Source organism: Sphaeramia orbicularis, chromosome 20 (genome assembly GCF_902148855.1).
Source record: "Sphaeramia orbicularis chromosome 20, fSphaOr1.1, whole genome shotgun sequence".
In the NCBI taxonomy this organism is placed as follows: Eukaryota; Metazoa; Chordata; class Actinopteri; order Kurtiformes; family Apogonidae; genus Sphaeramia; species Sphaeramia orbicularis.
Window position 1 is genome coordinate 39,848,849 of NC_043976.1, and position 25,702 is coordinate 39,874,550.

The window sequence follows — 25,702 nt, forward strand, 5'->3', positions numbered from 1 at the left end:
TGGATTTTAACCAGGTTATTAGTAGAACTTCAAAAGACAAAAAGAAGAAGCTGGAGCAGAAAACAGAAAGAAGGAAATTTATTATAAACTGGATTAAAACCCACAGTCTGTTCATCAGCTGATCAAATGTTTTATAAAACCACAAAAAAAAACCAACCAAAATAGAACTAAAAATGTCAATAAATGACTCATGAGTAGATCCTCTGTTCTTTATCAAATTAACCTCATCATTTAACTACTTTAAGTATTTATATTTATTATTGAGCTGTAAATTAGTGAACAAGACAAGGTACAATATGTTCATACAACTGTCATTTATATGAAGAGATGAAACTTATTCTCATTGTAGATATAACCTGTTTGGAGAATTAATGAAATATAATAAACAAAGTATCTGTATAATTGAAATAAAATAATCTGCAGTGTTAGAGCAGCATAAGGGACAAGAATAAAAGTAAAAACTGAAACTAAAGTAGTACTCAATACAGCAGTGAAAAATATGAAGCCTTTAATATTGGTAAGCATAATATATCATGTAGTTGCACGTTGTAATAATGTAAAAGTGGAATGATATTCAGGAAATTACATAATTTATTCCTGCTTTAATTTGACGTATTGATCCAAACTTATCAGGTCATGTGTTTGTTAACTTTGATTTATTCACAAATGATTAAAGATATGAAAGCACATATATATGAAATTATATTCTATAATCTACATGGAGCCAAAAACCAGGTAAATGACCTTAAAAATATACAGCAAATTTAATATAAAACTACAGAGTGAAGTAAACCTTTCCTAATACACGGTTTCAGAGGAACAAAAATACACCACTACAAATAAAAGTCCTTAAACTGACTATAAAAATACACAAATATTTTCAGATAAATTTTAAAACAGGAGCTAATTCTGATGGTATATTATTATAAAACTGTATATTATTGTATTTATCATGAACAAATTTTCAACAAAAAAAAAAACATATAATATTAGAAAAAAAAACATCTTATGAAGAAAAAGTGAAAATATACTAAAAAAAATAATAATAATAATCTGTGTCTGTTTTAACAGAATTTAAAGCAGAATTTGCTGCTTAAATATGTTATATATTGAAATCTGTGTAATTCACGGAAGAATATCAGGGTCACTGGAAAAAAATAATTAACGTCCAATATTTTTACGTCCGCCAAGGAGGTTATGTTTTTGCCAGGGTTTGTTTGTTTGTTTGTTTGTTTGTTAACAAGATAATTCAAAAAGTTATGGATGGATTTTCATGAAATTATCAGGAAATGTTGATACTGGCACAAGTAACAAACGATTAAATTTTGGTGGTGATAGGGGGGTTTGACAGATCTGCCTTGGCGGAGGTCTGTGCTTTTCTAGTTTTTCTATTTTTTTGTCTGTTTTTGTCCTTGTTTTCATTTTGGTCTAGTTTTTATAAAGTTTTTGTCTTGGTTTTGTGCCATTTTTCTCTTTTTTGGCTCATTTTCTCCTCGTTTTTCCTCTAGTTTTCATTTTGGTCTAGTTTTTAATTCATTTTTTGGTCTTGTTTGTGGTCCATTTTCCTCTTTTTGTGTCATGTCTCATTTTTTTGTTTTTATTTCCTTATTGACTCATTTTCTGTCATATATTTTTGTCATTTCATCATCATCATCATTATTATTATTATTATTATTATTATTATTATTATTATTATGAGGGAAAAACTCAGACTTCTGACTTTAATGTCAGAATAATAACAAAAAAGATATTGGACCTTAATTTTAATCTTTTTTTCCAGTAACCCTTATCCCCTTCTAGTAATTATTTTTAATATAATGTGTTTTAGTTTTAATTATGTCTTTGTTTTGCTAAATATTTCATGTTCTGAAGCTGAATTCAGGTGAAGCAGATCTGCGGATGACTGACATATTAAGAAAACATATTTAGAATAAATGTACATGAATGTGTATTTAGGATTTATTTGCAGGATTCGGTGAACGCATATGTGGAAAATGAACAAAAGGCTAGTCAAGGCCGGTGGTGTGGGAGGGGAGAGAAGAAACGTAGAGGTTCTGTAACTCACTGTAGCAATCAATTGAAACCGCACCACCATCGGACCAACCGAAAGACACACCGGAGACACCGGATATATAACCGACGACAGCACTAGACTAGTTTAACTGACGGTTTTGGGTAAATTTTAAGTCAAATAGTAGAACTATATGAGTAAATACAGCGTTTTTCATCCTTATAACGCACCTAAACCTAATTTAAAACTTTAAATTCGAACGATATTTGTCCGTTTACTTCAGCCGCAATGCATGCTGGGTAAAACGTCACACCGTTAGGGCTGCTTTTTACACGCCGTACTTCATTAGCAGTCACGAACATTGCTAATATTCCAACAAGCACGGCCACAATTCGACACGGAATACATTATAACGGTAGGAGTTCTATTTTGGAATACATCTGTTACTTTTTATAATTTTACTGTGAATTCTCTTTTGTGCTGCAGAGAAATAAATGTGAGTTAAGACACGCGACTCCAAACAAAAAAGTAAAACAGTTGTAACAACAGTGAGTTCATGTTAATAGTTATTCCAAATAGGCTTTAGATAGGAGGTTGGAGATGTTTTCGCATAAATATTAACGGTTTTAATTGTTTATTTACGCGAAAATGCACAACCGGAAGTTGCCATATAGCATATAGGAAGTATCCGTTATAGACCGGCCGCCATCTTGGAAGGGGAAACAGACGCTTTTTTTTTTTTTTTTTTTTTTTAATTGGCACAAAGCAAATTTACAGAACAACAGTGGGAAAATTATTTCAAAAGAGAAAAATAGAAATACATTTGGAGACATGGTGGAATGATTAAACACAACTATTACAGCTATTTGAAACAAAATAAACCAAAAAAAGAAGACATTTAGATAGATAGATAGATAGATAGATAGATAGATAGATAGATAGATAGATAGATAGATAGATAGATACAGGGTGGGGAAGCAAAATGTACAATATTTTGAGGCAGGGATTGAAAGACAGTGTATGACCAATTAGTTTATTGAAAGTCATGAGAATTTATTTGCCACAAGAAAATTGACATAATAGAAAATGTTTTTATTCTATGTGTCCTCCTTCTTTCTCAATAACTGCCTTCACACGCTTCCTGAAACTTGTGCAAGTGTTCCTCAAATATTGGGGTGACAACTTCTCCCATTCTTCTTTAATAGTATCTTCCAGACTTTCTGGTAATAGTTTTGCTCATAGTCATTCTCTTCTTTACATTCTAAACAGTCTTTATGGACACTCCAACTATTTTTGAAATCTCCTTTGGTGTGACGAGTGCATTCAGCAAATCACACACTCTTTGACGTTTGCTTTCCTGATTACTCATATGGGCAAAAGTTTGTGAAAAGGTATGGATAATAGTGTTAGGTATGATTATGACATCAATATATGTTTGGTTTCAAAACAATTGATGTAGTGCCTGCTGAGAAAAAACAACTAAATGTTCGTTGTAAATTTTGCTTCCTCACCCTATAGATAGATAGATAGATAGATAGATAGATAGATAGATAGATAGATAGATAGATAGATAGATAGATAGATAGATACTTTATTGATCCTTTGCAGGAAATTGTTTGTTACAACAGCAGCAGTACAAACAGTACAAGAAAAAACACACTGACCCATCACAATAGACAACCCACATACAACCAACAATGGAATGAAGAAGTGTTTTAAAACAAAATAAAAGATATATATATATATATATATAGATATATATATATATACATATATATATATAGATAGATAGATAGATAGATAGATAGATAGATAGATAGATAGATAGATATATAGGGTGGGGAAGCAAAATTTACAATGAACATTTAGTTATTTTTTCTCAGCAGACACTACGTCAGTTGTTTTGAAACCAAACATATATTGATGTCATAATCATACCTAACACTATTATCCATACCTTTTCAGAAACTTTTGCCCATATGAGTAATCAGGAAAGCAAACGTCAAAGAGTGTGTGATTTGCTGAATGCACTCGTCACACCAAAGGAGATTTCAAAAATAGTTGGAGTGTCCATAAAGACTGTTTATAATGGAAAGAAGAGAATGACTATGAGCAAAACTATTACAAGAAAGTCTGGAAGATACTATTAAAGAAGAATGGGAGAAGTTGTCACCCCAATATTTGAGGAACACTTGCGCAAGTTTCAGGAAGTGTGTGAAGGCAGTTATTGAGAAAGAAGGAGGACACATAGAATAAAAACATTTTCTATTATGTCAATTTTCTTGTGGCAAATAAATTCTCATGACTTTCAATAAACTAATTGGTCATACACTGTCTTTCAATCCCTGCCTCAAAATATTGTAAATTTTGCTTCCCCACCCTGTATATATATGTAATATGTACAATAAAGTAATGTAAATAATACAATAAAAAAAAACTCCTATAGTATGCACAACATACAATAATTTATCACACAGCGATATTGTAAAGTCTAATGGCAGCCGGCAGGAAGGACCTCCTACTGCGTTCAGTCCTGGACCGAGGGGGGGTCAGTCTGTGGCTGAAGGTGCTCTCCCTGAACACCTCCAGATGGTGCAGTGGGTGAGATGTGTTCTTCAAAATAGAGTCCAGTTTCCTGAGCATTCTCAGCCCAGCCACCCGCTGAACTGTGTCCAGTCCCGTCTCGATGATGGAGCTCACTTTCTTAATCAGTTGGTTCAGTCTGTTTGTGTCTGAAATCCGAGCTCCCTCCCCCCAACACACCACACCAAAAAACAGGACACCAGCCACCACAGTCTGGTAGAAGCTGCACAGAAGAGGCTTGGAGATGCTGAAAGACTTTAATCTCAGTAGGAAATAAAGTCTACTTTGCCCCTTCTTGTGCAGTCTCCATATGACAGGACCAGTCCAACTTGTTGTCCTGCTGGACTCCCAGGTACCTGGAACTGGAGACAGCTTCTGCCTCTTTTGAAATGTAATGAAAATATTGAAGCAGAAAGAAAAATAAATTAATTAATCAGACTGGACAATAGAGCACAAAGGACTAGGCAAGATATAATTAAAACAGCAAGGACTTAGATAAACTAAAAAAAAGTTTTCTGGCTTTTTTTTTTTTTTTTACCTATTTACAGTATTCTGAAGAGATTTGCAATACTTAATAAAATCACATAAAAACAAGTTAAAGGAGGGGTTCGTATTTTTCCACTTACAAGTATGAATATGATATTTACCCAAAATACTAATAAGATTAACAATATCTTTGACATTAACTTCTAATGACTCCATCCAATAAATAATATCACATAAAGAAAAAGATGGAATATTTTCCATTTTTAAGGACAACCAACTGTGAATATCAGCCCAAAAGGAGAAACTTACACACTGAGACTTTATTAAATGAGACTCACAGCTGAATTATCTTTACTAATAAGACCATTATCACATTATGAATGCATCAGAACATGTGAGTAAGCACAGAATTGGTTTTCGTCTCTCCATCCTCTGTTGGTCATTTCCACTCATTCACCACTAGATGGCAGTATTGACCCACCACAGACCCTCTCATGCCGCCTTCATTTATGATCTGGGTTTATTATTAATTTATTTGACAAAGCGGGTGTTCATTAATCAACAGAAACAGGCAGGACTGTAATGGAGCCAGCGTTGGAGGCCAACGGGGCTAATTTGATGGCGGTCCCTGGTCAGATGTTGACCCACTTCAGTCCTTAAACAGGTCTTGTGTCGTAAAGACTCGGACGTGGACGTTTTGCTGTCGGTGCCTGAGGGGACTGAGCCTCATGTCAGTGTTGGTACCAGACAGCAGCTGAGCCTGAGGCTGTTAGAGCCTCACCACGTCGTCTTTGACAACAAATCCTGGTCCCTGTGGGGTCGACTGGGGCCACGACGCAAAACTGTCAAACACAACAAATCTGTTATTCACAACAGGTCAGAGCTGATCCTCGATCTGGGCATAAAAAACATTTCACTGTCTGTCACTAAGAGAGGTTTTGTTTCCTTTTAAACAGTCACTGATTGACTGGTTGAATGTGTAAATGGATGCTTCTATGAAACTGGGTTTATTTTGGTATCTGGCACTGTTCCAGCTTTTTAGACCCAATAATGAAAGAGAAATTTAGACATATTTCCCCCCAGGATGAACCTAATGATGACCTCAGATAAATACATAAAAAATTATCCTCTTGCTCTGAGCCATCCCATAATTAATGAAATTTTAATAAAACATTGGGGCCAAAAATAGGACCAAACAGGACAGTTCAATCTCCCTAGGTGTCAGTGCATTAAATGTGAAAACATGGCTGTAAATGCTCTTCTATAGACTCTAAATAAAGACACTGTGTTAAATGTGTCGATCCTAGTGGTTTGTCTAATCCACACGTGGGTTTTTCATCAATCTCAGTCTCATTCCAGGTTTGGTGTGGAACCCATCGTGTCCACTTGCGTTACATGCAGAACCTGAACACAAACAAATCCCGAAAAATATTGCAACAGTGGTCATTTTTATGAAACACTCTGCCTTGCATAATTAGTTCAATTCCCAAAATGCACCTGTGAGAGAATAAAAAGATATTTAAAAAATAGTAGTTGTAGTAATTTTCGTGTCATTTTTACAGTATGTGTGCATCAAATAAAAATGTGTTTTATCTGAAAAATAGTTTCTCTTGTATCTCAGTAAATATTTCTTTTGAAAACAGAGCCAAAGTGCTTCCAAACTTGCTTCATAACATTAGTCTACATCTGGTTTGAGTTTTTAGCCCCATGTCCTGTTTTTAGGACCAGTTTCATAGAAGAACCCAGATACCAGGGTTCGTACAGGTGCTTGAAATCTCTGAAAATGCTAAAACTTTGTGTCCTCCTAAACTTTTTGCTATTATGATTATTATAATGCAATGTATTGTATATCATTGTGATAAAATGATGCAGAAAATGCAACAAATTAAAAAAAAAAAAAAAAAAAGGAAGTGATGGAACAAAACCAAAGTAAGTAAAGGATGCAACAAGATGAGAACAGTGTAAAAGATACAACAAAACCAAAATGATGTAGAAGATGCAACAAATTAAAAAAAGTAAAAGATGCAACAAAATAAAAGACACAAAAGATGCCAAAAAAGAGTAACTGATGCAACAAGATGAAAATGACTAAAAGGTTCAATAAAACAGAAAAAGACAGCGATGTATTAAGATGATGTAAAAGATACGACAAAACCAAGAAGATGTAAAAGAACCAACAAAAACAATGGAAAAGATGGAACTAAATGATGATAAAACCTGAGATATGAAAGACAAAACAAAAGAAAAACCACAACAAAACACCAATAATTGTAAAAGATACGACAAAACCAAAAATGGAAAGATGCAACAAAATTTTTAAGAAATGCAAAAGATGTTGAAAAGGTTAAAAAAAAAAAAAAAAGACGTAACAAGACACAAACAATATAAAAGAAGCAACAACAACAAAATTGTAAAAGATACAACAAGAGGAAAATGATGTAGAAGACGCAACAAATAAAAGTAAATGACAAAACAAAAAACTGTAAAAGATTGAACTGAATGATGTAAAACATACGATGAAACCTTAGATGTAAAAGATGCAACAAAAGAAAAACGCAAGAAAACATAAATGATGTAAAAGATATGACAAAACTAAAAAGACGGAAAAGATGCAATAAAATTTTTAAGAAATGCAAAAGATGCAACAAGAGGAAAATGATGTAGAAGATGCAACAAATTAAAAAAAAAAAAAAGAACAAATGACAAAACAAAAAAATGTAAAAGATGGATCTAAATTATGTAAAACATATGACAAAACTTTAGACATAAAAGATTGAACAAAAGAAAAAACACAACAAAACATAAATGGTGTACGTAAAAGACATGACAAAACCAAAGAGACGTAAAAGATGCAACAAAATTTTCAAGAAATACAAAAGACTAAAATAGTGAAAAGGTTTAAAACCAAAACAAAAATGTTGTAAAAGACACAAAAAAAACATCCTACAAGACGACGATGACAACATAAAAGACATGAAATGAAAACGAGGTCAAAGATGTAACAAGATTAAAATATAAAACATAAAAACAAACAATAATATGAAAGACGGAACTAAACGAAGACAATAAAAGACAATAAGGAGATCAGAGTGTTGTAAATGTTGTGTAATCCTTCATCCAGAGCTGATGGTGTGTTTCCAGAACATGCAGTAAATATCCTCCAGGGTCACAAACACACACTTAACGCTGTTAAGACATAAATCCTCTAAACTCATTTAATACTTATTGTCTCTATTAAACACAATCCTGTCAAACACTCACGACAGCGGCTTAAAAACATCCCAGCGGTGGACCGACATACGTTCCACAGACGGCTTTTATCGTACGTTCACTAATGGATTCATCACATCCTGACGTCATTAACAAACACAGGAGCCGCGTCACATTTAAGTCCAAACATCAGAGTCTGAAGACGAGGGATTTATTTACAGGAAACTGAAGTGTTTGACAGAGTTTAGAACTGCAGCTGACGATTAGATTTGGAATTAGGGATGGAAAGTAGGGATGCACCAATACCACTTTTTTCCAGACTGAGTACAAGTACTTACATTTGAGTACTTGCTGATGCCGAGTACCGATACAAGTACTTAATAATCCCATTCCAGTTTTTAGTTCCTTTTGTAAATGTGCTTTATTGTCGTTGTCATTAGTCTGACTGGAACAAAGTGCTGCAACTGACATTTAATGTGTAGGAATGAGCGTTTGTCAATTCATCCACCAGGGGGCGCGGTTCTTAATTAACCATACTGGACAAATACCACGAAGAAGAGTAAAGTTTTTTTTTTTTTTTTTTTTTAATTTGAACAATTAACATTGAACAGTAAATATACATAACAGTATACAACAACAAGGGTAGAAAGTTCCATAATTCACAAAATCTTTTAAATTATATAGAAAAATACATGTAAGACATTAGGAAAGAAAAAATAAATAAATAAAAAATAATAAAATGAAATAAATAAATAAAAATAAATAAACATATGTAATAAAAATTTAAAAAAAATTGCTCGAGGAATAAATAGAAATTATACAAATTGAATAAGATTATACATTTGACATATTTTTTTTTGTTTTATTTGCTTTAGAATTTATACTGTTTCTCAAATTGTCTACGCAATTGGAAAAAAGGGCTTTGAAAACAGTGGTGTTTGGACGTTGATGTGCAAATTTGGAGCAATGAATGTGAAATTTGGCAAAAATAATCAAAAGGTTGATACTATATCTTTTTTCTGGAGTTATTTTATCAATGTGTGATAGGCCAAATAAAATGTGTTGAAAATTCAGTTTACACGAAGAGTCAATTTTTGTGTTTATAAAATTATTTAAATCAATCCAAAATATATTTGTGTAGGTGCAATCTCAAAATAAATGACATATTGTTTCCTCTGCGTTGCTGCAAAAAGAACAAAGAGTATGAAGAAGAGTAAAGTTTTTTGAGAAGAAGAAGAAGAAAGTCAGTAATAACAAACATGGAGACGACAGAAGCAACACTAATGTGATACAAATATTGCAGCGTTTTCACTGGTAAGGTTTAAAAACTTAGCTTCAGCAGGTAGAGAAAAGAGAAATGAGCCAGAAGTTTCATTTCCAATTCCGCTGGCGGCAGTCCACACCGCTCCGTACCCCTCTCCGTCTGGGTATGCATCCTCCATCACCTGGAAAACAGACGGAATTTACACAGAGGACGGACAGAACGCTGCGTCCGTATCTGTCTGTGTCTATAACGTTACTGTCAGTCAGCGTTACTTTTATCACCGTCATTTATTTTGAAAAATCTCCACACTCTTCACACTCCACACACATTATTCCTCCTCCTCGTACCTGCTGCACTGAACTGGGAATGTCACACGGCCGTAAGTGGTATCGGTGCATTTGTATTGGATTACTTTTACGAGTATGAGTACAAACACTGAGTATCGGAGCCGATACCCGATACTCGTATCGGTATCGGTTCATCCCTAATGGAAACAATTAATCGACTATCAATTAATAGTTGATAAGAATTTGCTTGATTCAGTTATTAATTGTCAGTTAATTGCCCTTTTCTACGGTGGGATTTGTGGTGTCGACAGTAGGGGGCGCCACTGCCTAAACTAGGCGTCATCGCTGAAATTTGGCTCCATCATGTCAGCTAATGACGCAAAGTCAGAAATGCCCATTTCTTCTAAACTGCCCCTCTGCAGATCCATTTATTTTATTTTATTTCTCTGCAGAATTTCTTTAGTTCTACTCCATACATGTCATTAACTGTTCTGTATCCAATGGTTCAGTAAATCAGTCATTAAAGAATATGACACGCTTTTTTCATGAAGTATATAAAGAATATTTAGCTTTTATTCTTAAAGACGCTATCAAAAGAGAAATTCAGGTTCTCAGGAAAATCACAGCTTATCAATTAATCGTTAATCGATCGATAAGGTCAACCAACTAATGATTAATGAATTAATCAATAATTTGCATCCCTACTTGTAATCAATGAATTTATCAATAATTTTCTTCAATTTAATGCATAAAGACCCAGTGCTACTTCTGTGGCAGTTTCCAAATGAATTTTTCTCTATTTCTACCTTTCTTAACTGATTTATCTCCAGTTTTTTTTTAAAATAATATTATCTTCTGTATTTTGCATTTTTTGGTGTAAATCATGTATTTTCCTATGTTTAATTCACAGATCATGTAGATGTTCCCGAAAACTCACAGTAAATTAAAAGTTAATTATATCAAAACTGAGAAAAATGAAGTTACTTTTTTAGCAAAGATATCACTAGCTGAATATAAACCCAGTGTGTCCATCCACTGTCATTGATCCAACTCCATGGGTTTTACTGGTGAATCTATGTTGGAGAAGATGGCGGGGTTTCCATGGTAACTACGGAGCCTCTGAACGTCCAAATGGGTCATATCTGATGACTATGAAAAGATGACAAACTGTATTTTACACCAATTATTTATATGTATTGATAGGATTAGTGGATCAACAGGTATTAAATAGTTTATATCTGTAGATGGTTTGTGTCACAGGTGGTTGTTTGGGTCTTTATGGGTTAATGATTGTTTGAAAAGGTGAAAAAAGTAGTAAAAAATGTGAAAAAGACATGTCTGAAAATGACCAACAACAAACAGAGCAGTGGAAACAACCCAAACAGTATAAAAGCAGAAGGATATAGAAAAAATATCTATATAGAAATAACATTAACAACTGGAAAAAAGTAAAAATAAAATGATAAGCAACAAGACAAAAACACCTTAAAAACAAAACTAAAATGACTTAAGATGCAACAGGATAAAAACAATTAGGCAAAAAAAAGTCTTTTTAAATTTTCACTTGTTCCATTGGCAGATTTTTTTGCTTAATTCAAGATTTTTTTTTGTTTGTTTTTGTTTTTGTTTTTTTTGCTTAATTCAAGTGAAAAAATCTGCCAATGGAACAAGTGAAAATTATCTTGGTAAGATTTCTTGAAATAAGATTTTCCAGATCTATTGTCTAAAAATAAGTTCTTTTATCTCACTGAAAGTTTCTCTTTAGGTGATTATGTCTTATTTTAAGTGTGATGAGATATTTGGACTAGCAGCGGGGGGTGAAGTGAGCATGCTCAGAAGTCTATGGAAAGAACAAGATCTATTCTATCACCACGTTTTCAAATTTTTCGTATTGAGCTAATGGTTGCATTTTTATGAATATTCAAAATAAATCGTACATTCAGAAGGCTCACCACAGACACGTCAGGGGTTAAAGGGTTAACAAATGTCAAAAACAGTGTCAGATAAAGACCAGCGCATCCCGGGGTCGGAACTGGAACTGAAGGGAAGAGACGTCGTTTAGGACGTGGGCGTGCATATGTATTCATGCATAAACGGGTCTTTTTCTGCCTGAGTTTTATTTTTTTTTCTAGCGTAGGCGCAGTTGTGTGGGCGCTCTGCAGGCATAATGAAAGTTTGGAAGATCTGCCGATGACAAGCTGACAGGCAGAACATGAAGCACATCTGACATGAATTCAATTACTAGACACATCACTTGTCTTTTCACTGTAAACGGATGTCAGTCTTTTGCAAAGACCTATTTTGAGCTGTTAGCCCCCCCCCCCCCCCCTTTTTTTTTTTTTCTTACATTTCTGTGCCGTTCATCTGTTGAAAACTGTTCACAATTTGTAAGAAAAAAAAAAAAAAACAGATGAAAGGCTGAGAAAAAACCCAGTCAACCTCAGTTAGCACGATGGCAGCTTGGATTTATGATCAGAAATCGTGAGAAAAAGACCATGAAAATAAGACAAAAGTTACAAAAATAAAACTGAAAGGAAATTAGAACAGGATAAAGATGAGACAAAAGAAGTAATTAGAAGTAGTCAAATGAAAATAGGAGGAAAATAGACAAAAATGAGATGGAAATGAGATTAAAAAAAAAAAAAAAAAAAAGGCAGAAAAAGACAAACGTAGAAAAGAAACTAAAGGAACAAAAACCAGACCAAAACAAGTCTAAAATAGACAAAACTGAGAGAAAAGTATCAAAAATAAGACTGAAATGACAAGAAAAATTAAACAAAAGAAGTAATAGTCAGACAGAAGAGACAACAGACCAAAAAAGACAGAGAAAAAGACAAATATTTAGACCAAAAAAGATGAAAATAGACCAAAAACCAGCCAAAATATGTATCAAAACTAGACGTAAATGAAAACAAAATGAGTAAGAAGGACAAAATGAGACAGAAAAAGACACAATAAGGAAATGAAAACAAAAAATGAGACAAAAACAGGATAAACATGAGACATAACATAAGAAATAAATATTTAGACAAGAAAAGATGAAAACAGACCAAAAACAAGACAAAACAAGTGTTCAGAGAACGCAAACCTCTGCCTAGCACCTCGAGCGCTGTGCATGTGTGGATCAACTATTTCTTTTTAAATTAAACAGTTTCAAGGTTGTTCCATACAGCAGAAAAAGTTGAAGCTTTCATGTCAAATTATATTAAATTCCAATCAATATTTGTTGAGTTATAATGAAAAATGTGTCATGAATGGGATTTTCAATGTTAAATGTAAATGCCCACAGAGTCCACATTCCACAGTGGATGTGGACAATTTTGTGCCAGATACAAGATACTGTTCTAAGCTACGGATGGATCAAATTGGAGGCTAATCGGAGTCGTTTTGAATTTTTTAATGAATTTTGGAAAATTGCTCAATGATGAGAGATAGGAAAATGTGAGATGTTGTGACCTTGCTGTGACCTTGAACTTTGGCCTACTTGGCCCAAAATTTAATGGGTTGGTCCCAGGGCCTAGGCCTATCTGTGGGGAAGATTTAGTAAAGATGGTTGGAATGGTTTTCCGTAAAGTTGCTAACAAACACACAGACAAACAAACAAAGCAAAGTGATCACAATACCTCCTGGCGGAGGTAAAAATGAATAAAAACTAGACCAAAATAAAAACAAGAGGAAAAACGAGGATAAAATGAGACAAAAACTGGACAAAAGAGGAAAATGGAGCAAAACTAAGACAAAAAAAAAGAAAACAAGAGGAAAAACAAGGACATAAACAGACAACAAGAAAAGCACTCGGAGAGCGCAGACCTCCACCAAGGTAGATCAGTCGTCCGTCCCCCCCACCCACACCCCCGATCACCACCAAAATGAAACCATTTGTTCCTTGTGCCAGTATCAATATTTCCTGAAATTTTCGTCCAAATCTGTCCATAACTTTTTGAGTTATCTTGCTATAACAAACAAACAAACAAACAAACACAAAGCAATGTGATCCCACTAGCTCCTGGCAGAGGTAAACAAATAGAAAAAAAAAGATAAAAGGAAAAAAGTGTCTCTAGAATAAGACGAGCCCTTCCTCCGTTAGTGTAAAACATGTATTTATTTAATATAATATGTAAATAGATGCACAGAATCTTTGCGATCATATTTTAATCACTGCTGTTTGATGTTTGATAGAGGGTGAATTTGGCGTCTGTTTGATACTTTTAACCCTGACCATTTGAGAATAAGAGCAAAAACGTGCAGAAACACAGTGACTTTACATGAGTTTGACAGAGCGAGGGTTAAAAACAGCAGCTGTTCGGGAGTTTTCACTGGAAACGCAGAGTTGAACTGAGGACAGACGGATGATTGTGTTTGGTCCAATGACACAGATTGAAGATACTGGAGCGTCGAAGCTGTTCTGGGATCAGCCATCGACCCCCCAAGTGTTCTTCTTAATCCCCCAGAAGTCTGGATGGGATTTAAGTCGACACCATCAACTGCAGCTCGGAGGGAATCAGTCAAAGTTGTTAAAAAAAAAAAAAAAAGTGCGCGCACATAAATAGATTTCAGATCAGACGGGGATTAGCGTCGTCCACGGAAACGTCGTCTGACTGTGGACTTTAGAGAATAATCCAGAATCCAGATCATCAGTGGTCTCGGAGCCCCTCTAAAGCCTGGTTCTGATTCAGGGAGGGGGATTCCTTTGAATGGATGAGGGTGAAAAGCACCGAGAGACCAGACACAAAAGACAGAAAATGAAAGACAACAGGAACCAAAAAATGAGACAAAAACAGGATAAATGTGAGACATAACGTAAAAAGAGACAAATATTTAGACAAAAAAAATGAAAATAGACCAAACAGGACAAAAAATGAATGAAAACAAGAGGTGAAACAAGGACAAAATGAGACTAAAACGGAATAAACATGAGACATAACGTAAAAAGAGATATTTAGACAAGAAAATATGAAAGTAGACCAAAATGAAGACAAAAAAATGAATGAAAACAGGATGAAAAACAAGGACAAAATGAAATTTAAAAAATGGGGAAAAAAGAGGAAAATGGAGCAAAACCAAGACAAAAAAGGGAAATGAAAACAAGAAGAAAAATGAGGACAAAAAAACAAAAAAAAAAAGAAAAAAAACAAAAAAAAAATCAGACAGAAAATGAGTCAATAAGGAAATGAAAACAAAAAATACATGGACATGACACAAAAAGATGAAAATAGACCAAAATGAGACAAAAAATGAATGAAAACAAGATGAAAAACGAGGACAAAATGAGACAAAAAAAAAAAAAATGGACAAAACAGAGGAAAATGGAGCAAAACAAGACAAAAAAAAAGAAAAGAAAAATGAACAAAACCAGACAAAAATTTTTTAAAAAGGACAAAAATCAGACAGAAAATGATGCAATAAGGAAATGAAAACAAAAAATACATGGACATGACACAAAAAGATGAAAATAGACCAAAATCAGCCAAAAAAAAAAAATACAAAAATGAAACACAAATAAGGTACAAAGGACAAAAAACAAAACAAAAGGAACACACAAAAAAGACAAATATTTAGACAAAATAAAGATGAAACTAGACGAAAAACAAAACAAAAAATGAATAAAAACTAGACCAAAGTTAAAACAAGGACAAAATGAGACCAAAAAATGGACAAAAAAGAGGAAAATGGAGCAAAACCAAGACAAAACAAAAAGAAAAACAAAAACAAGATGAAAAACAATGACAGAAAAAGGGCAAAAATCACACAGAAAATGACTCAATGAGGAAATGAAAACAAAAAATACATAGACATGACACAAAAAGATGAAAATAGACCAAAACCAAAACAAAAGATGAATAAAAACTAGACCAAAATTAAAACGAGAAAAAACAAGGACAAAATGAAACAAAAAAATGGACAAAAAAGAGGAAAATGGAGCAAAACTAAGACAAAAACGAAAAGAAAATGAAAAACAAGGACAAACCCAGACAAAAAATAGAAAAGAATGACAAAAATCAGACTAACTAAGGAAATGCAAACAAAAAATGAGAAATGATACAAAAAGATGAAATAGACCAAAATGAGACCTAGGGATGTAACAATTACCGGTATACCGATAAACTGCGGTAAAATCACAGACGGTTAGTATTACGTTTAAATTCTAATTATCATGATAACCGTGTTTGATTACCGCACTTTTAGGGGAAAAAACATCTATGTAAAGCTATGCTTTTGTGTCAAATATTTGAGTAGAGTTTTAATTTATTACAATTTTAATTTTCTATACCTAATATTTGGAACCAATATTCACTTTTAAAGTCTTTGAAAAGGTTCGTTAAGCATCTGTGTTATTTATGCAATAAAGTATATACATTTTTCAAATCGGATTTTATATATTTTTTATGTTTTCTGTCCTTTTCTGTTTTTATAGCAGGTTAAAGTGAAAAAAATAATAGGCAGACGATATAGATGAAGTTGTGCTGAAAAAAAAGATCCCAGACATGGGTATAGGAAACATTTGTTTATATAGTATATAAAGGCCAAATCAGAAGTACTGAAAAACGGACAAAATAGGCTCAGACCACTAAGGGTTAATATTTGAATGTTTCTACAACAGAAGGTACATTGTGCCAATTATTTTATTTATTTATTTATTTATTTATTTTTAATACAACTTGGTTAAATTATGTCAGTGTGTGTATTAGTGCTTTTTGAACATTTTTAGCACAATTTCAATAATACCGCAATAATAATGATAACCGTGATAATTTTGGTCACAGTAACCGTGATATGAAATTTTCATATGGTTACATCCCTAATGAGACCAAAAGTTAAACAGAAATAGAAGCGTCTCAGACAGAAAAAGCATGAACTCATCCTCTGTGGTCAGCTGTTCTTCATCAGGTCTTTACTGTTCTAATATTCATCTGATGGATCGTCTGTTTCCAGGAATCGCCCACACCGTTCACCTGCATGTGTTCATTAGTGGACGTGGACGCGGTGGAGGACGCCACGTCTTCATGTGCTGCTAACAGTGGATTGAATTCTGGTCTGACTTCAGGGCAGCGTTGGGCGTCTGTTCCAGATCACAGGTCCACTGATGTGCATGTGAGTGGGTCTAATGAGGCTGATCCACACATGACATTCACCTCCATCAGCACAGCAAGGATGGACTGAGACAACAAATAACAACAGTTTTACAGCCGCGTTCAGGAACAACTCATGCAATAACAACAGTTTTACAGCCGCGTTCAGGAACAACTCATGCAATAACAACAGTTTTACAGCCGCGTTCAGGAACAACTCATGCAATAACAACAGTTTTACAGCCGCGTTCAGGAACAACTCATGCAATAACAACAGTTTTACAGCCGCGTTCAGGAACAACTCATGTAATAACAACAGTTTTACAGCCGCGTTCAGGAACAACTCATGTAATAACAACAGTTTTACAGCCGCGTTCAGGAACAACTCATGTAATAACAACAGTTTTACAGCCGCGTTCAGGAACAACTCATGCAATAACAACAGTTTTACAGCCGCGTTCAGGAACAACTCATGCAATAACAACAGTTTTACAGCCGCGTTCAGGAACAACTCATGCAATAACAACAGTTTTACAGCCGCGTTCAGGAACAACTCATGTAATAACAACAGTTTTACAGCCGCGTTCAGGAACAACTCATGTAATAACAACAGTTTTACAGCCGCGTTCAGGAACAACTCATGCAATAACAACAGTTTTACAGCCGCGTTCAGGAACAACTCATGCAATAACAACAGTTTTACAGCCGCGTTCAGGAACAACTCATGCAATAACAACAGTTTTACAGCCGCGTTCAGGAACAACTCATGTAATAACAACAGTTTTACAGCCGCGTTCAGGAACAACTCATGTAATAACAACAGTTTTACAGCCGCGTTCAGGAACAACTCATGTAATAACAACAGTTTTACAGCCGCGTTCAGGAACAACTCATGCAATAACAACAGTTTTACAGCCGCGTTCAGGAACAACTCATGCAATAACAACAGTTTTACAGCCGCGTTCAGGAACAACTCATGTAATAACAACAGTTTTACAGCCGCGTTCAGGAACAACTCATGCAATAACAACAGTTTTACAGCCGCGTTCAGGAACAACTCATGCAATAACAACAGTTTTACAGCCGCGTTCAGGAACAACTCATGCAATAACAACAGTTTTACAGCCGCGTTCAGGAACAACTCATGCAATAACAACAGTTTTACAGCCGCGTTCAGGAACAACTCATGCAATAACAACAGTTTTACAGCCGCGTTCAGGAACAACTCATGTAATAACAACAGTTTTACAGCCGCGTTCAGGAACAACTCATGTAATAACAACAGTTTTACAGCCGCGTTCAGGAACAACTCATGCAATAACAACAGTTTTACAGCCGCGTTCAGGAACAACTCATGCAATAACAACAGTTTTACAGCCGCGTTCAGGAACAACTCATGCAATAACAACAGTTTTACAGCCGCGTTCAGGAACAACTCATGTAATAACAACAGTTTTACAGCCGCGTTCAGGAACAACTCATGTAATAACAACAGTTTTACAGCCGCGTTCAGGAACAACTCATGTAATAACAACAGTTTTACAGCCGCGTTCAGGAACAACTCATGCAATAACAACAGTTTTACAGCCACGTTCAGGAACAACTCATGCAATAACAACAGTTTTACAGCCGCGTTCAGGAACAACTCATGTAATAACAACAGTTTTACAGCCGCGTTCAGGAACAACTCATGCAATAACAACAGTTTTACAGCCGCGTTCAGGAACAACTCATGCAATAACAACAGTTTTACAGCCGCGTTCAGGAACAACTCATGCAATAACAACAGTTTTACAGCCGCGTTCAGGAACAACTCATGTAATAACAACAGTTTTACAGCCGCGTTCAGGAACAACTCATGTAATAACAACAGTTTAACAGCCGCGTTCAGGAACAACTCATGTAATAACAACAGTTTTACAGCCGCGTTCAGGAACAACTCATGTAATAACAACAGTTTTACAGCCGCGTTCAGGAACAACTCATGTAATAACAACAGTTTTACAGCCGCGTTCAGGAACAACTCATGCAATAACAACAGTTTTACAGCCGCGTTCGGAACAACTCATGCAATAACAACAGTTTTACAGCCGCGTTCAGGAACAACTCATGTAATAACAACAGTTTTACAGCCGCGTTCAGGAACAACTCATGCAATAACAACAGTTTTACAGCCGCGTTCAGGAACAACTCATGTAATAACAACAGTTTTACAGCCGCGTTCAGGAACAACTCATGTAATAACAACAGTTTTACAGCCGCGTTCAGGAACAACTCATGCAATAACAACAGTTTTACAGCCGCGTTCAGGAACAACTCATGTAATAACAACAGTTTTACAGCCGCGTTCAGGAACAACTCATGTAATAACAACAGTTTTACAGCCGCGTTCAGGAACAACTCATGTAATAACAACAGTTTTACAGCCGCGTTCAGGAATAACTAATATTTTCATTTTCATCTTTTTGTATCATGTCCATGTATTTTTTGTTTTCATTTCCTTGTTGAGTCATTTTCTGTGTGATTTTTGTCCTTTTTTTGTCTTGTTTTGTCCTTGTTTTTCATCTTGTTTTTGTTTTCTTTTTTTTCTTGGTTTTGCTCCATTTTTCTGTTTTTTGTCCATTTTTTGTCTCATTTTTGTGCACGTTTTTTCTCGTTTTAATTTTGGTCTAGTTTTTATTCATTTTTTTGTCTTGGTTTTTTTTGTCTATTTTCATCTTTATTTTGTCTAAATATTTGTCTTTTTTTTGTGTTTGTGTGTCATTGTTCCTTTTTTTTGTCTTTTGTACCTTATTTCAGTTTCATTTTTGTATTTTTTTTTTTTGTTTCATTTTGGTTTATTTTCATCTTTTTTTGTCATGTACATGTATTTTTTGTTTTTATTTCCTTATTGACTCATTTTCTGTCTATTTTTGTCATTTTTAAAATTTTTTGTCTGGTTTTGTCTTTGTTTTTCATCTTTTCTTTTTACTTTTTTTTTTTGCTCCATTTTCCTCTTTTTTGTCCATTTTTTTTGCCTCATTTTGTCCTTGTTTTTCCTCATTTTAATCTTGGTGTAGTTTTATTCATTTTTTTGTCTTGTTTTTGGTCTATTTTCATCTTTATTTTGTCTAAATATTTGTCTTTTTTGTGTGTTTGTGTGTTCCTTTTTTTTGTTTCGGTCTGGTCAAAACCAAGCTTTAGACTTCACAGCATTCTGCAACGAAACATTACACAAAAATAAATCAGTATGACTTATATTATCTAATCTATACCTTTAATTACATTACATTGTGGTTTCATTTCCCTCTTTATCTTCTCCTTTTCTGACTGAGGTCCTTTATGGACAGAAAAGGCTCCAAGATCTGAGTTCATCACATCCTAATAGTTTTCCTGTTCTTCAGAACCATTCCCAAATCCCCAGTGAACACCTCTGCAATAAATAAATAAATAAATAAAAAACTCCTCTGCAGCCCAAAAAGCATATTCCCTACAGACCTCAGTGATAAAAGAGACGTCTGTGAAAGTGCTGAGAGGACACCAACAACTGCAAACAAGGTTGGATTAGATTCTGTTGGATGTTTAGTAAACGTACTGCAGTGGATCGTCTGAGCATCCACATGTACATGTACTCAAAACACAGGATACAGGAGGGGTTTTGTTTGGTTTATTAGTTTATCGTCTTTTTCTCATTCACCAACAAGTAACTTTGCATTGAGAAGAACTGGTGCCATCCTTGGATCCATAGTTCAGTATTAACCCTGTAAAGCCTGAACCATTAAATCACTGACAGAAAATTCCAGTTCTTTGAAACTGGAGCCTTTATTGGTCCTTCTGAACAACCAAAGAAATAAGTTTTTCAAATATCAATGTCCATGTACACTGTAAACAAAATCTGTAATTTAACAGAATTTTCACTGTTTATTTTACAGATTTTTCCTGTATTTTTAAGATACAGGAAAATATCGATGAAATGACAAAAATAGACTGATTTTAAACGTCAAATGTAAAATAACACGAAAAAACTGTAACTGTGAATAACCATAAAATTTCCATTTTTTAAATAAATTTTTTCTTTTTTCAGAGAAAAATACGTTAATATACATTTGCAAATGTATCATAATTTCACAAATGTTTCTTTTCTATTTATGAGATTAAACTGTTAATTTTAAGTTTAATGCTGTAAAAAAAAAAAAATAAATAAAATTAAAACCAGATAAAATTACTGACAATTAACCGTTAAAAAAGTATTTCTTCTGTAAGTTTAACCAGACTTGTTTGTTAATTGACAAATTTCTTGTGTAATTACGAGAGGTTTCACAACAAAAATGTTGAATAAATGTATTTTTGTGAATGTATAACATGTATAAGCACTGATAAACTGTCCAAATACAGTTTTTATCCGTGGATTGTACAACTGAGTCTCATTGAAAATTATTCATATATATATATATATATATATATATATATATATATATATATATATATATATATATATATATATATATAAATATATATATATGTGTGTGTGTGTGTGTGTGTATATATTTATAGGTAATTTGATTGTTTTAATACATGAAAATATTCTTTATTAAACATTAAATAGTCCAAAAAAAAAAAAATGCAAAATCTCATGTAAAGTTAGGGCAAAAATTTTTATTTTAATTATGGAAAATTACTGTATTTTTATGAGATGGTTATTTTCCGTTATTTAACAATATTTTTTCGGCACCCCTGCTGCTGCAATATTTCCTTTTTTTTTTTTTTTTTTTTTTTTTTTTTTACAGTGTATGAGTTTAAATTTTGTATCATATTTGATACATCGGGTCTCAATAATCAAATGTTATTATTTCTGACCAAATAAAAACATAATATAACACAAACATGTCTAACAAATTGGTAATTCCTTTTCAAAATTGTCACAGTTCTTCCTCCTTCCTCATTAATTTAATCTTGTAGTGTCACTGGAAAGGCCCCGGTGGATTATCTGTGTATTGCATGTATCTAATTGTATACATCAGGTTTTTCAAGAAAAAAAAAATTATACTGATCATGTAGAGGGCTTCAAAACTCATGTATTAAATATGATATGTTCAGCGTTATAGGGTTAATAATAAACCAAACTAATGCTGATAGTGGCTAATAGGGAGATACTGGAGGATTCCTGATGGGCTGGTTCATGTCAGTCTGGAGTTTGGGCCGGTTGGATGGAAAAAATGATTTTCAAAGACACTTATGTTACTGGAAAAAATGAACATCTTACCAAGTGTGTTTTTTTCATTTCTAGTCCAAATATCTCATTACACGTAAAATAAGACATAATCACCTAAAGAGGAACTTTTCAGTGAGATATAAGAACTGATTTTTAAATAATAGATCTGATCTAAATCTGATTTCAAGAAATCTTACCAAGATAATTTTCACTTGTTCCATTGGCAGATTTTTTTTTTTTTTTTTTTTTTTTTGCTTGAATTAAGCAAAAACAAAATCTTGAATTAAGCAAAAAATCTGCCAATGGAATTATCTGGGTAAGATTTCGTGAAGATTTTCGAGACCTATTGTCTAAAAATCAGTTCTTATATCTCACTGAAAAGTTACTCTTTCAGTGATTATGTCTTATTTTACGTGTAGATTTTTTTTTTTTTCTTTACAGTGCACAGTTCTGATTTTTTGGTGAAATCCGATATTTTTTTGTGTGTGCTCCTTCATATTTTGCATTAAATGCGACTTCTGTTGGTTTTGAGTATGAACTGAATGCAACCCTGAAGTGACCCACATGAGCAAAAGAGGTCCTGATGGAATACGTGACCACGCAGACATGCACTGTGTTTATGGAAATAAATATTATTATTATTATTATTATTATTATTATTATTATTATTGTTATTATTTATTGAACAATGAACAATTGAACTGTATATATACATAATAAGATTACAACAAGGTAGATACAGGAAATATATTTTTCCAACCGCTTCGCAAAATTGTGACGTTTGTTGCATTTTAATGACGTAAAGGTCAGATAAATGTGACCTAGCCGTTCAGACTGAAGTTGCATTGCAAAATATCGCATACGTATCGCATTTAGGACCACGTATGAAAGCGACCTGGGTCCGATTAGTGCTGTTCAAACTGTCTGTAACAGATCAGATACAGGTCACATGTGGACGAAAAATCGGATTTGGTCCACATTTGCCTGTAGTCTGAACCTAGCCTTAGTGATGCTACAGGTGTTGAAGAAATGACTGAAATTGAAGCTTTTTTATTTCTTTGAGTTCTAAGTTCAGAATTTGTTAGACTATATTTATTCGATTTGGAATGAAGGCGTGTTTTTGCAGCTCGATTCCAGATTCCCGTCACATTTCGGTGTCCGGCTGCTCCGAGCTGATATCAAACACAAACGATAACCGTAAACACATCATACAAGTAGGAAATCGCCTTCGCAAACGCTTCTCGCTCGCCTTCATCATCCTCAAAGCGTGAGGCGTCAACAGATCCAACAGAGTAACAAAGACTGTGGAAACCGAAGAGATGCAGATAAACATCACAAGAGCGACTGCAGGGAGGAAAGGAGCGTTTAGAGCCCACGGGGATTTATTAAAAAAAAAAAAAAAAGGAGGGAAAAGTAAAAGAGGGTTTATCCATGAGGAGGGAGGTGGAGCCGTCGGACGTAAACAGCATCGTAAAATCAACATCCACTAAACAAACAACGCCATAAAACAAACGAGCGTCGCAGATACCAAACCTAATGACTGGGTCGATCATAAAAGTAGGAAACAACACAAAGTTGGGCTGTTTTTTCAGAGGTGAAGAATTAAGTCCTTTTCTTTTTTTCTGGCCCTGCAGTCGTTTATTCATCCTCTCCACATAAACCTGGATTATCGACTCTTAATCTAATTAATATTAATTACAGCACAAATATCCATTCACACTGCGGACGATCATCTGTCGTTCGTCAAGATGTCGTTGTTTCATCATCAGTGAATCATCTTCGTCATCTTCATTGTCACCTCCTCTCCTCCTTCTCCTGACTCCTCCACTCTTATTCACTTTCCTCGTTCCTTCTCGTTTCTCCTCTTGTATCCTTTCCTAGTTCCTCTTCACCTCTTGTTTCCTCTAGTCTCCTCATTTCTCCTCCACTATTTCCTTGTTTCCTCCTCTCCTCTTGTTTCTATTAGTCTTCTCTTTTTTCTTTCCTCTCTTATGTTTCCTGTGCTTTCCTCTTTTTTTATCTCCTCCTCTCCTACTTTCTCCTCCCCTCATTTCTCCTCCTTTCTAGTATCCTTTCCTTAGTTTCACTCTCCTCTTGTTTCTACTTTCCTAATTTCTCTTCTCGTTTCCTTCCTTTGGTCTCTTCTCCCCTTTCCTCTTCTTGTTTCCTTTAGTATCCTCTCCTTTCCTCTCCTCTTGTATCCTTTCCTTTCCTTTCCTTTCCTTTCCTTTCCTTTCCTTTCCTTGTTTCCTCTCCTCGGATCTCCTCGTTTCTCTTCTTCTAAATTTACCTCCTTGTTTTCTCTCCTATCCTTATTTCTTTACCTCATTTTCTCACCTTTTTCTCTTCTCTTGTTTCCTCTCCTTACTTCCTTTAGTGTCCCCTTTTTTGCTTCCTTTCTTATTTTTTCTCTCCTCACCTCTTCTTTCCTTTCCTTGTTTCCTCTCATCATTTCTCCTCTCTTTAACTCTCCTTTTCTCTCATGCTTCCTCTCCTTTTCTCCTCTGGTTTCCTTCATTTCTTCTCATTTCTCTTCCTCTAGTTTTACCTCCTTCTTTCCTTGTTTCCTCTCCTCTCCTCATTTCTCTTCCTCTTGTTTCCCTTCTTTATTTCCTCACCTCATTTCTCATGTCTCATTTCGTCTTCTCTCAGCTGAGTTCCCTTTACATATAATCTTTACTTCAGTTTTGTTTGTTCTTTTATCAGTCTCACACAGATTCTCCTCACACTGTAAAAAACAAAACAAAACCAAAAACGGTATTATTCCGGCAGCAGGGGGGCCAAAAAAATACTGTTAAACAACGGAAAATAGCCATCTCATAAGAAGATGGTAATTTTCCATAATTAAAATACAGTTTTTTGCCCTAACTTTCCATGAGATTTTGCTTTTTTTTTTTTTTTTTTTTTTTTTTTTTACTTTTTAATGTTGAGTAAAGAATATTTTCCTGTATTGAAACAATCAAATTACCTATAAATATATATATATATAAATAATTTTCAATGAGACTCAGTTGTACAATCCACTGATAAAAACTGTATTTGGACAGTTTATCAGTGCTTAAACATGTTATACATTCATAAAAATACATTTATTAACAATTTTGTTGTGAAACCTCCTGTAATTACACAAGATATTTGTCAATTAACAAACAAGTCTTGTTAAACTTACAGAACAAATACTTCTTTTACAGTTAATTGTCAGTAATTTTATCTCATTTTATTATTAGTTTTTTTTTACAGTATTAAACTTTAATGAACAGTTTAATCTCATCAGTACAAAATAAATATGTGTGAAATTATGATACATTTGCAAATGTATTTTAACTGTTTTTGTGTGAAAAAAAGAAAAACAATTCTTTTAAAAAATTTAAATTTTATGGTTGTTCACAGTTACAGTTTTTTCATGTTATTTTACGTTTGACATACGTTTGAAATCACAGTCTATTTTTGTCATTTCATTGATATTTTCTTGTATCTTAAAAATACAGGAAAAATCTGGAAAATTAACAGTGAAATTTTTGTTAAATTACATATTTTTTTTATACAGTGAATATTTATAATCTGTATAAATACAGCCATTATCCTTTAATCCTCAACATT